Below are 11,874 nucleotides of genomic sequence, written 5' to 3' on the forward strand. Positions count from 1 at the left end.
CCATGTCCATGATACGTTGTTTAATCTCAATCCTGGCATGATCGTATCCCAATTTTATAATCTCATCCTGAGAGAAACCATAGTGAGCCAATTTGTCAGCAATTTGGGTCTGCCACTTAAATCGGAAACAATCAGTCTTAATAAGGGGGGCCAGTCCTACGCAAGAGAAGACAAATTTTAACCAAAATAATATGATAGTCCTCCAATAGCAAGTTTCCAATCTAATCATACCCACCTCTCGTCTAAGCGCAGCATTGGGCACGCATCGGGGGACTAACAATATAGATCTCAGAAATTTAGACTGCAGGGTTTCTAAAGCCATAAAGTTGCTGACAGGTCCTATTTGGGCTCCGTACAGCACTTGGGAGTGGACTTTAGATACAAACAGTTTAACTGCAGCGGGGATGTAAGAAGCCCCCCTCGAGAAATGAAAAGAGGTAATAAGGTTCGTGGTTGACTGTGCCGTCAGCAATGTGGATTTGAGGTGGGCATTGCGTGAACCTGATGACTGAAAAACCACTCCTAGATATTTGAAGGAGTTGACCTGTGCAATCCTGTGGCCATTAATGGACCAACAATATTGCCTAGGTCGTTTGGCAAAGACTAGAACTTTGGTTTTTCCATAGTTAATCTCAATGGACTCTTGTGAGCAAAATTTTGAGAGGAGACCCAAAGCACGTCTCAAACCAATTGGGGTTTGGGACATGATTGCCATATCATCTGCATATAAAAGTATAGATACATGTTTATTTGCTATTTTGGGAGGATGCGTGGAAGGTATAGATACAAAAGAGACCACCGAATTAATATATAGATTAAATAATAAGGGAGCTAAAATGCAGCCCTGCCTCACGCCCCTGTATGTGGGTATCGCATTCGAAAGGGACCCCAGTGCATTACATCGAACTTTCAGAAAAGCACCTTCATACAAGGAGGAAATCAATAATAGCAACCTTCTGTCGATTGTGAGGTCCCACAATTTGCGCCAAAGCCTTTCACGGGATATGAGATCAAATGCGGATTTAAGGTCAATAAAAGCGACATGAAGTCCGGAAGCTGGCTTACTAGAATATTTTTCAGATAAGAATTGCAAAATAAGGGCATGCTCCAAAGTGGACCGGCCCGGCCGAAAGCCAGCCTGCTCCGGAGCCAAAACGTTATTTGACTCAGTCCAATCCTCCAGTTTACAAAATAGGTGTTTAGCATAGATCTTACTAATCACGTTCAGAAGGCTAATTGGGCGGTAATTTTTGGGGTCATCCCTGTTGCCCTTTTTATAAATGGGTATAATAATAGCTACCCCCCAATCACAGGGAACGTTAGCCGTGGAGTTGATGTAAGAGAAAAGAGAAGCAAGTAGGGGTACCCACCAGTCAAGATTGGACCGAAGCGCCTCAATAGTAATAAAATCACTTCCTGGGGCCTTGCCTCTAGGGAAAGATTTGATAAGGCTTTCAACTTCGGAACACGATACAGGGTCCCAACTGGGGATCGTGGTGTTATTTAATTCATTGATAATATTATCATCCATCCCGCTAACCCTTTGATAAAGGGTTCGAAAGTGCTCTTCCCAAGCAGCAGCTGAGATACAATAAGAAGGGGAAGAAAAAGCTTTGCCCATTATGGGTGAGATCAGCCTCCAAAAGATAGCTTGATTCTTTGATCTAGCCGCCTCAATTAATTTGGCCCAATTTTCTCTACCAGCTTTAAATTTCTTATCTCTAATTAGCTGTTTGTATTCTGATTTTTTCTTTGAGACCACCTGCTTGGAGGTTAGCGAGGGATCAGCCACATGGCTTTTAAAGGCCCTTACCAAATCTTTTTTTGCATGCAGGCAGTCAAGGTCGAACCACGGTTTAGATGAAGCCTTCAGATTATTTGTAAAATGAGAACGAGACTTAACTAACACAGGGAGTAGAAGGGCCAAAATATCATGGTAATAGGCAAAAATGGAATCCCTCTCCTGCATAGTGTGTGGGGCTAATATCGCCTCCCGTAAGCCACTAGCTTTGTCTGAATTCAATATTGCAGAGAAGCGAAAAGCACATTCTTCTGTCCATTTGGCTCTGAGGGGCCCTTGCTCCTGTTCTAAGTGGGACAACTGTCCATCCACCAAATGGGTTGAGTCAGTCGACCATAAGCATAGCTCAAGGGGGGAGTGATCACTTTCCGGGCGAGGAACCACCCGAAAAGAGCTGACTTGCGAAGCTAAATTACGTGAAATTGCCATGTAATCAATCAAAGAGGGGTTGGAACCAGACCAATGGGAAAATTCCGCGGGAAAATCTGTTATAACGGAACCATTGAGGAGATGGAGATCCTCCCTATGGCATAAGGATAAGAGACGGAAACCACGGGTATTATACCTAAGGTCCTTGGAGTATCTTGTAAGCAAGGGCGATGGTATGCGGATATCGACAAGATGGTAATGGAATTTATTGCAAAGAGTGTCGTTATCAGAGCCCAAGCGAGCATTAAAATCACCAGCCATTATCACAGCGGCCCCCGAATAGGCTGCTCGAGTAGAGGCTATAAAGGCCTCTAATTTATGCCATACCTCGTCTATATTTGTACAGGAACCAGCTGGTGGTACATAAACAGAAATCACTATTATATTAAGCGTTTTCAGGGTAATAAGAACGGCAAGTGCTAACAGGTCCAATTGCCCAATTAGGGACACTTTACCCCTAAACATGGTGGAAATAAGAATGGCCAAACCCCCCTTTGGCCTACCCCTTTTTGTACCTGATACAGCATCTAAAGAGTGTACCAAATAGCCAGACAAAGAGATGTTACCAATAACCCATGTTTCCTGTAGCAAAAGGATGTCAAAGTTGCTAATAAAGGAACGGAAATCTAAATCAGAGATCTTGTGTTTCCAACTGGCCACATTCCAGGAAAGCACCCTGAGTTGCGCCGTGAACCCCGCAAGTCAATTTTGTTCAGGGTGGAGACACTCTTTGTCCAGAGCAGCAACACTCTCCTGAACAGGAGGGGATCTTCGTAAAAATTCGCAGTTAGTAGGCGAAGACGTGTCCAACAGAACCTGTGGTGTTAATGCAGTTTCCTGTGTAGTGTCAGCTGGTGGATCACAGAAAGGATTGAGGTCCCCCCGAGCGGCCCGAGCATCTGAGGTCCCCATGGGATTGTTTATGGAGGGCATATGATTAGGGTCCAGGGTGGACAGTAAAGCATCAAAGTGCGGATCAGTAAATATGCCTGCCCATCTATTTTTTTCCAACAGAACATTCTCTTGAATGGCTATATCAACCAGCTTCAGTAGCTCTGTACTATATTTAGAGGCGTGAGAAGGTTGAGAAGGTTGTGTGATGCTGAGTGATTGCGGCTCAGGATGAATGGAGAGGTCATTAGTTGTCCGAGTTGAAGCAGGGATTGAAGCCAAGGCATTTTTTCCTATGTTGTTTCCCGGCAGAGCCAAATTATCCACAGTCTCAGGCAATAGTAAAGGACTCTCACGTAATTCAGGAGAGATCATATCAATGAGATCAGGAGAGTCATTAGGTCTAAAAGAGTTAATTGCAGCTGTGGCCGGATAGATAAACAGCTCTTGCCTCCCTTGTTTGAGTTCAGCCAGCTGTGAAGACTCAAAGGGAGTGGAGTGTCCTTGAGAGTCAATAATGCTGAAATAGTCATTTGCAGGGTTCAGGCTGTTAGCTGCACCGAGATATGGGTATGATCTAGCGTGGGATAAATTGGTCTTTTGTGCTCTCTCTTTGGTCTTCTGTACATAAAGAGGCATTGGCTGGAGATCAGCAAAACATCTTTGGGTTCTAATGCCGTATCTGGCTAGTAGCCGGTTTGAGCGAAACAGCATCGAAGGAAACCTTGCAGATTTAAACGTGATCATAATCCTTTGGTAGGAATTAAAATCAGGGAGATAATTGTAATGGACTATATCCTGATGTGCAATAAAAGAATGGGTTAAAAGTCTCAAAGAGCGAAGTATGGCTTCCTTGTGATGCCATTTAGAGTAGTTTATGGGAGTTCTAGGAATCAGAAGCGTAATGCAATTTGATTGCAAAACATAACAAGACATGTTAATACGTTTCCGTGGAGACACAAACACAGGATCTCTCGCCCCCATTTGCTTGGGAGGGGGACTAGATATGATAGCATAATTGCATTTTTTAGGGGAGCTGCTTTGTCTGGAAAGTTTTTGTTTGCAGAACAAATATAAAGAGTCCAGTTTCTTTTCAAGAGAATGCAGATTTTGCATCATAAGTTTAAGAGTATCTGCAGTGAGATTGCAGAACTGAGAGAGGGTGGCATTTAGATTTACAACACCTTGTAAAACTTGAACTGTATCAGTCTGGGAAGAAGCCGTAACAATCCTCTCATTGGGCTCTGCATCTGGATTGATTAAAGACTCCAAAGGGCTGAATCTATTCAACGAAGCTGGTATGTGGGAGGCACTTACTTTGGTGAGTAAAAAATTGTCCATCCGCGATTGTTTGGGACGGCGTTCCTCCTCCACATTGCCAGCTGCAGGGCTAAGGCGAGCTCTCTTCTTCCTCGTCATAGTAAGTGAGATGTTTGAGCAATAAAAGATTTAAGCAATAAAACACAAACAGCAAGGGGAGGGAAAAAATAGCTAAAATCTCGGCCCGAGAGTTAAAAGGTATTAAAAAGTATTTTAAAAGTGTTTAAAAAGTATTTAAAAGAAGATAAAATAAGCAATATAAAAATAGAAGCTAAAAGTAGTATAAGAGTACTAAAAATAGTATAAAAATAGAGCTAAAAAAGGGAGGGAAAACAATTACAATGATGGGAGGCGGAGGAGCTCAGGAAAACACATCTGCTCTCTCCCCTGAACCATTATTTAGTCCAGCAGGATAGCCATTAGTCCTCCTCATCCTCTTTTCCAAGACTGAGACTTTGCCAGCATGATTCATACTGTACTTTGGTAATCTCGACTGCAATGTACTCGATGTAAAGCTGCCCTTGAAGGCTGTCCAGAAATTCTAACTGGCCCCAAAATGCAGCTGCCAGAATTTTAACTGCAGTGCCAGTAGGCCACAAGCGTTACACCACTTGGAACACATCTTCGTCAGCTACCGGTTGGTTTCCAAGGACAATCAAGGTGCTGGTTTGGCCTTTAAAGCCCTACACAGTGGGTCCTTCTTATCCAAAAGAACACTTTCTCCGGTATTCCTCTCCTTGAAGTGGAACTTTCAAAGGAGCGCCTGTTACTATTCTCCTGCCCTCTGAGGGGGAGCAAATGGCTCCCAGCTGCCTTCTCAGAGGTAGCACCCCAGCTGTGGCACTTCCTAGCCAGGTGGCTGGTCTCCCTTCTTCCTTATTGGTTTACCCAAGGCAGGTGAAGATGACTGCATGTGTTTATCTGATTAGTTGTTCATCTTGCCTGACTAACTGTCAGTTTTAACCCTTGCCTCATATGCCTCAGCATTTTTCCATCTTCCACCCCTAAAAGTACACCTTTAAAAACATATTTTCTTCAAAATAAGGCTTTGCAATCCAGAAGGTCTGAATGAGAAATGTTCTGCTCAGCCAGAGCAGAAGGTTCCAAGTTCCCTCCCTGGCTTCTCCAAGATAGGGCTGAGAGAGATTCCTGCCTGCAACCTTGGAGAAGTCACTGCCAGTCTGTGAAGGCAATACTGAGCTAGATGGACCTATGGTCTGACTCAGTATATGGCAGCTTCCTATGTTCCTATGTGAAGCAAGGGGCATGTGTAAATAAATGTATTATTTATTTATTAGATTTATATACCGCCCTTCCAAAAATGGCTCAGGGCGGTTCACAACATGATAAAAACAATTATAACAAATTAACAATTAAAATCAAACTATTAAAACACAGTAAAACCAACAAAACAGCTAAAAGCCCTAAAACAGTATAAAATTAAAACTACACATTTAAAAAGATGAAAAAGCTTGGGTGAAGAGGTGGGTCTTCAGATGTTTTTTAAAAATAGTCAGGGATGGGGAGGATCGCATCTCAGCAGGGAGTGCATTCCACAATCTTGGGGCAGCAATCGAGAAGGCCCGTCTCCGTGCAGCCACCAGACGAGCTGGCGGTAAGCTAGCATGGCCTTGTTGCTTATTTTGGTTAGTGAATATTAAGGTGAAATCTTAAGACTCTTGGCAGACGATGGAGCTCCTACTGTACTGCATGCCCAGTCCCTCCCCCACCCCACCCCCTTTTAGCCTACTTTCCAGTAGGTATATAAGATCACCTGGTATTCTGTGTGTGTGGCCATATGTCCCCTCTCCCCGCCACCATCAACTTTGCAGCGCCTAGACCAATATGAACCAAATCGGGTACAGTTGTAGGAACACATAGGGACACCTCAACAGCATAGTTTGTGATGATGTCATCCACCCTGATTCAAGATGGCAGATGCGTAAACTTTTGAGTGGGCTAACTTGTGAACTGCCTAACCGATTTGAACCAAATTTGTTCCAGCTGTAGAGGCACATAGGGATGCCCAAATGACACACCAAAAGGGTGTGTGATGTCATCCATTCCAATTCAAGATGATGACGGCCGCGGGAACATCTGAGGCACAAGCTGCCTAATTTGTGGACTGTCTAACCAATTTGAACCAAATTTGGTACAGCTGCAGTGAGTGACACACAGGGACACCTCAATGGCTTAGACTGTGATGTCATCCACCCTGATTCAACATGGGGGGGACACAAATATTTGAGCCACAAGTGGGCTAACTTATGAACCACCTAACTGATTTGAACCAAATTTTCTACAGCTGTAAGGGCAAATGGGGAAACCTCAATGCCATAGTTTGTGATTCAAGCACCCCAATCAAAGATGGCTGACATGTGAATTTTTGAGGCACAAATGTGGAATGAGGGGGAAATGCCTTTTCTGAAAGCTGCTTTGTAATTACTTTGTTCTCATGGAATGGGAAAGTGTCTTTGCAAAAGTGTGAGACAGAACTCAGGTTTGCACTGGTCAAGAAATGGTTAATAGAGTCTGCAAATTGCCTTGCCAAATTGCTAGCTGTAAAGCCATAAATTTGCTGACAAGCTAGAGGGGGAAGAGCCCCCCTCTCCTTGTATCTCTTGAAAAAGCAAAGGCCTGTAAAACACTTCAAGGCCATCTAAGGAAGACAGTTTCGCTTATCAATAGGCAGTAGAAATGTTTCTTTGTACTAGGGAGTGCTTGTCTAACTAGCAATGATTATAATATTTGTAATATGACGGACAATGATGTTAACCAATGAACTAATTGGTTCTTTGGGGCTGAATGTTGATGCCCAGCTATATAGTTATGCCAAAGTATAAAAACTTGTGACCCAGGCAGCTGCACGCGATTCTCTAGTAGGCCGCGAGGCACGGAGAATTAGCCACCAGCGCTGGTAAACAAAATAAATGGTGATTATTGCTTCCTTCAATCATCCTTTGTCCGTCTGGTTTGTGGAAACTTGGGGGCCTCCCAGGTAACACAAATGCATGAACTTGAGGACTGTCTAAACAATTTGGATCAAATTTGGTACAGCTGTAGTGAGTGACACACAGGAACACCTCAATGGTGCAGTTTGTAATGATATCATCCACCCCAATCCAAGATGGCAGACACATGAACATTTGAGGTGCAAGAAATCTAGCTTGTGGACCTCAAACTGAACCAAATTTAGGCCAGTTGTAGAGACAGAGAAAGGAAGCTAGACTGATTAGTTCTCACTAGAGCTTTTTTTTTTTGCTTGCTTCTTTGGCTTAGCATGAACATCCAGCCTGATGAAGCGTTCTGGAGATTTTAGAAGCTTGCTTCTCAGAACTTTGTGTGTCATTTGGTCCTTAAAAAGGGTATAACCAGACTGTTGCTTTTGGGTTTTTTCTAATGGTTACCAATATTTTGGCATGCTTATGGCCACAATCCTATGAAGGCTGTTTTAATGTATGACCCATGTGTAGCAGCTGGTAACAATGACTTTTTAAAAATCAAGTCATCCTTCTGCTTCATAACTTGCAAAGCAATGCTTCAAAGTAGTCAGACGAGATTAGTTTTGCTTGGTAACAAAGCAAAGCAAAACACAGCCTATTTCAGAATGTTCCGATGCTTGTAAAGCTGCTCACCTCATTCTGCTCTCTGTCTTTGAAAAAAGGTCATGTTGAAAGAGAAAAATTGGTTGTCATTCAGCTTTGTAACCCTGCAAATACACAACACAAACATTCAACACTAGCACACACAAACACAGAACTAGTCTTGTGGTAGGAAGCATGCATTGCCCCCTTTGCTAAGCAGGATCCACCCTGGTTTGCATTATGGTAGATTACATGTGAGCACTACAAGATGTTCCCCTTAGGGGAAAGGGCCACTCTGGGAAAAGCACCTGCATGCTTGCATGCAGAAGGTTCCAAGTTTCTTCCCTGCCATCTCTGAGAGAGACTCCTGCCTGCAACCTTGGTGACGCTGCTACCAATCTAAGTAGACAATACTGAGCTAGATGGACCACTGGTCTGAGCTGGTATAAGGCAGCTTCCTGTGTTCCTAACAATACAAACATGTGATACCTGCAATACACAAACATGCATACAAACAACCAACACACAAACACAGGCATCCAAGCATGAATTCACAAACATGCATACCGCACACAAACATGCAGCCTCAGGAAACTAGAAGCATGAAAAAACCTGCATCATGTAAACACACAACACAAATTATCAACACTAGCAGACACTACAGAAACACAAAAAGCAGCACACATTCAATACCCGCAACACACATCATGCATGCCCACCCAACCCCCCCCAACGTGCAATATCTGGAACATACAACACACAGTACAAACACGCAAATGTACAACACAACAGAAACACATGCAACACCAAAACCTGCAACACACAAGCACACGTGCACAAACATGCCTGCAGCACACAATGCACAAATACATAGTATGAGCACACAACACAAACAAATGTAGATGCACAAATACACAAAACAAACTGAAGCAAAAAAAAAAAAAAAAGCACAAACATTCAAACACATGCATACAACACACAACAGACACACAACAACTGCACAGACGCACTGTGGAAAACTCACTTTGTCCCAGCTTGTAGCAAGTCAATTTGTTCATAATGCTGGATTCCCCCTCCCCCACTAGTCTACATATGTGGGAGGCTAAGGCCTACAGTGCAAGGAGGAGATACATTGTTGGATCTGTCAATCATGGGGATATGGAGAATTGGTTTAAGGAAGGCACTAGAGATGAGCATGGAACAGTATTTGCATTCCATTCTGAGCTTGGAACTGAACGCAAATGCCCAGAAAATTCTGTCAGAACAACCAGTTAAGCCGTTTGCTCCAACAGAAGGAGCTTGAAATGTCCCGTTTGCCATATTTGACTCAAAAATAGTACTCTTCTGGCTTCTGCACATATGAAAAGCCAGCATAGCGTAGTGATTAGGGTATTGGACTAAGACCGGGAAGACCTGAGTTTGAATCCCCATTCAACCATGAAACTCACTGGGTAACCCTGGGCCAGTCATGTATCTCTCAGCCTAACCTACCTCACAGGGATCTTGCGATGATAAAAGATAACCATGTACATGCTCTGGGCTCCTCGGAGGAAGAGCGGGATATAAATATAATAAATAAATAAATATATGCGGCAGCCATTTGCATGGTGGTGCTGACCCCACAAATGGTTGCTGTGCATGTGCAGAGGCCAGAAGAGCTCCATTATCTAAAATTATTATTATTATTTATTTACACAGTCAGACAGGTGTTATTGACTGGTTTGTTTTATCCAGACATCGAGTCCTTCCCAAGGATCTGGGATGCCAGAATTTTATTGTCAATGTTGTTGCTGCTATTATAGATATCATCGCAGAATATATGCTGTTCCCAGTAATGTTGCTTCTTGTAATTGGCTGGTGGTGATTTCTGTGGCCCCTATGGTGTTGAGGTGCTCTTCAAGGTCTTTTGGAACTGCACCTAGGGTGCCAATTACCACTGGGGTTATTTAGGTCTTTTTCTGCCACAGCCTTTCAATTTCAATTTGTAGATCTTTGTATTTTGTGATTTTTTTCCTATTTCTTTTTCTTCTATTCTGCTATCCCCTGGTATTGCTATGTCGATTATTTTAACTTGTTTTTCTTTCTTCTCGACTAGTTATATCTGGTGTATTTTGTGTATTATTATTATTATTTTACATTTATATCCCGCTCTTCCTCCAAGGAGCCCAGAGCGGTGTACTACATACTTGAGTTTCTCTTTCACAACCCTGTGATGTAGGTTAGGCTGAGAGAGAGGTGACTGGCCCAGAGTCACCCAAAATCAGATTATCTGCTTATCTAGACCCATTCCAGACTGGTTTTTGGGCATACTAGGGTGGATACTGTCCTGGTTGGCCTGATAGATTATCTCCAATTGGGAAATTGGCAGAGGAAGTGTGACTCTGTTGGTCTTTTTGGACCTCTCAGTGGCTTTTGATACTTTTGACCAAAGTATCCATCTGGAGAGTCTTAGGGGTTTCAGAATGGCAGACACTTCTTTGAAGTGATTCCACTCCTACCTGTCAGGCAGGTTCTAGATGGTGTCCCTTGGAGACTGTTCTTCAAAATCCGAACTTTTGTATGGTGTCTCTCAGGGCTCCATATTGTCTCCAATGCTGTTTAACATCTATATGAAACCGCTGGGAGAGATCATCAGGGGATTTGATATAGGGTGCTATCAGTCTGCTGATGATACCCAAATCCATTTCTCCACATCATCAGTGGGAGAAGGCATAACCTCCTAAATGCCTGCCTGGAGTGATGGGCTGGATGAGGAATAACAAACCGAGTCTGAATCCAGAGAAGGCAGAGGTACTCATTGTGCAGGGACAAAACTCAGGAAGTGAGTTTGATCTGCCTCTTCTGGATGAGGTCACACTTCCCCAGAAGGAACAGGTATGTAGTCTTGGGGTGCTTCTGGATCTAAGCCTCTCCCTGGTACCCTAGGTTTAGGTGGTGGCCAGAAGTGCCTATCAACTTCAGCTGATACACCAGCTGCATCTGTTTCTTGAGATAAACAACCTCAGAACAATGGTACATATGCTGGCAACCTCCAGACTGGATTACCATAATGCACTCTATGTGGGGCTGCCTTTGTATGTAGTCCGATGGCTACTCGGGGACAAGCCTTCGCTGCTGCCCCGAAGCTTTGGAATGCGCCCTCAGCTGAAACAAGAGCCTCCCCATCTCTGACAACTTTTAAAAAATCTTTAAAGATGCATCTATTCACCCAGGCTTTTAACTAAATACTGTTATAATAGTTTTATCATCATTTTACAATTTTTAATTGTCATCCTGTTTTAACTTTTGCTATGGTCATTTATTTTGTTTTGTTGTAACCCATCCCGGAGACATGTTTTGGGCAGTATAAACATATGTTAAGTGTGTTACCCGCACTTAAGTTTACAAAGCAAAACTAAACCTGTCTCTCTACTTTGTATGTCCAAAGCATTGTTGTGCAATTAATGAAAAAGAATGACGACTTGATTTTGTATATAGGAAGCTGCCATATACTGAGTCAGACCATTGGTCCATCTAGTTCAGTATTGTCTTCACAGACTGGCAGTGGCTTCTCCAAGGTTGCAGGCAGGAATATCTCTCAGCCCTATCTTGGAGAAGCCAGGGAGGGAACTTGGAACCTTCTGCTCTTCCCAGAGCATCTCCATCCCCAGAGGGGAATATCTTACAGTGCTCCCATGAGGTCTCCCATTCATATGCAACCAGGGCAGACCATGCTTAGCTAAGGGGACAAGTCATGCTTGCTACCACAAGACCAGCTCTCCTCCTGTAAAAAGTCATTAGTAAAGTGTACTGTCTAGTGGATGTTGACCCCTGGCAACCACAGAGCCCTGTGGTTGTCTTTGGTAGAAT

Source organism: Hemicordylus capensis, chromosome 2 (genome assembly GCF_027244095.1).
Source record: "Hemicordylus capensis ecotype Gifberg chromosome 2, rHemCap1.1.pri, whole genome shotgun sequence".
NCBI classification, from domain to species: Eukaryota; Metazoa; Chordata; class Lepidosauria; order Squamata; family Cordylidae; genus Hemicordylus; species Hemicordylus capensis.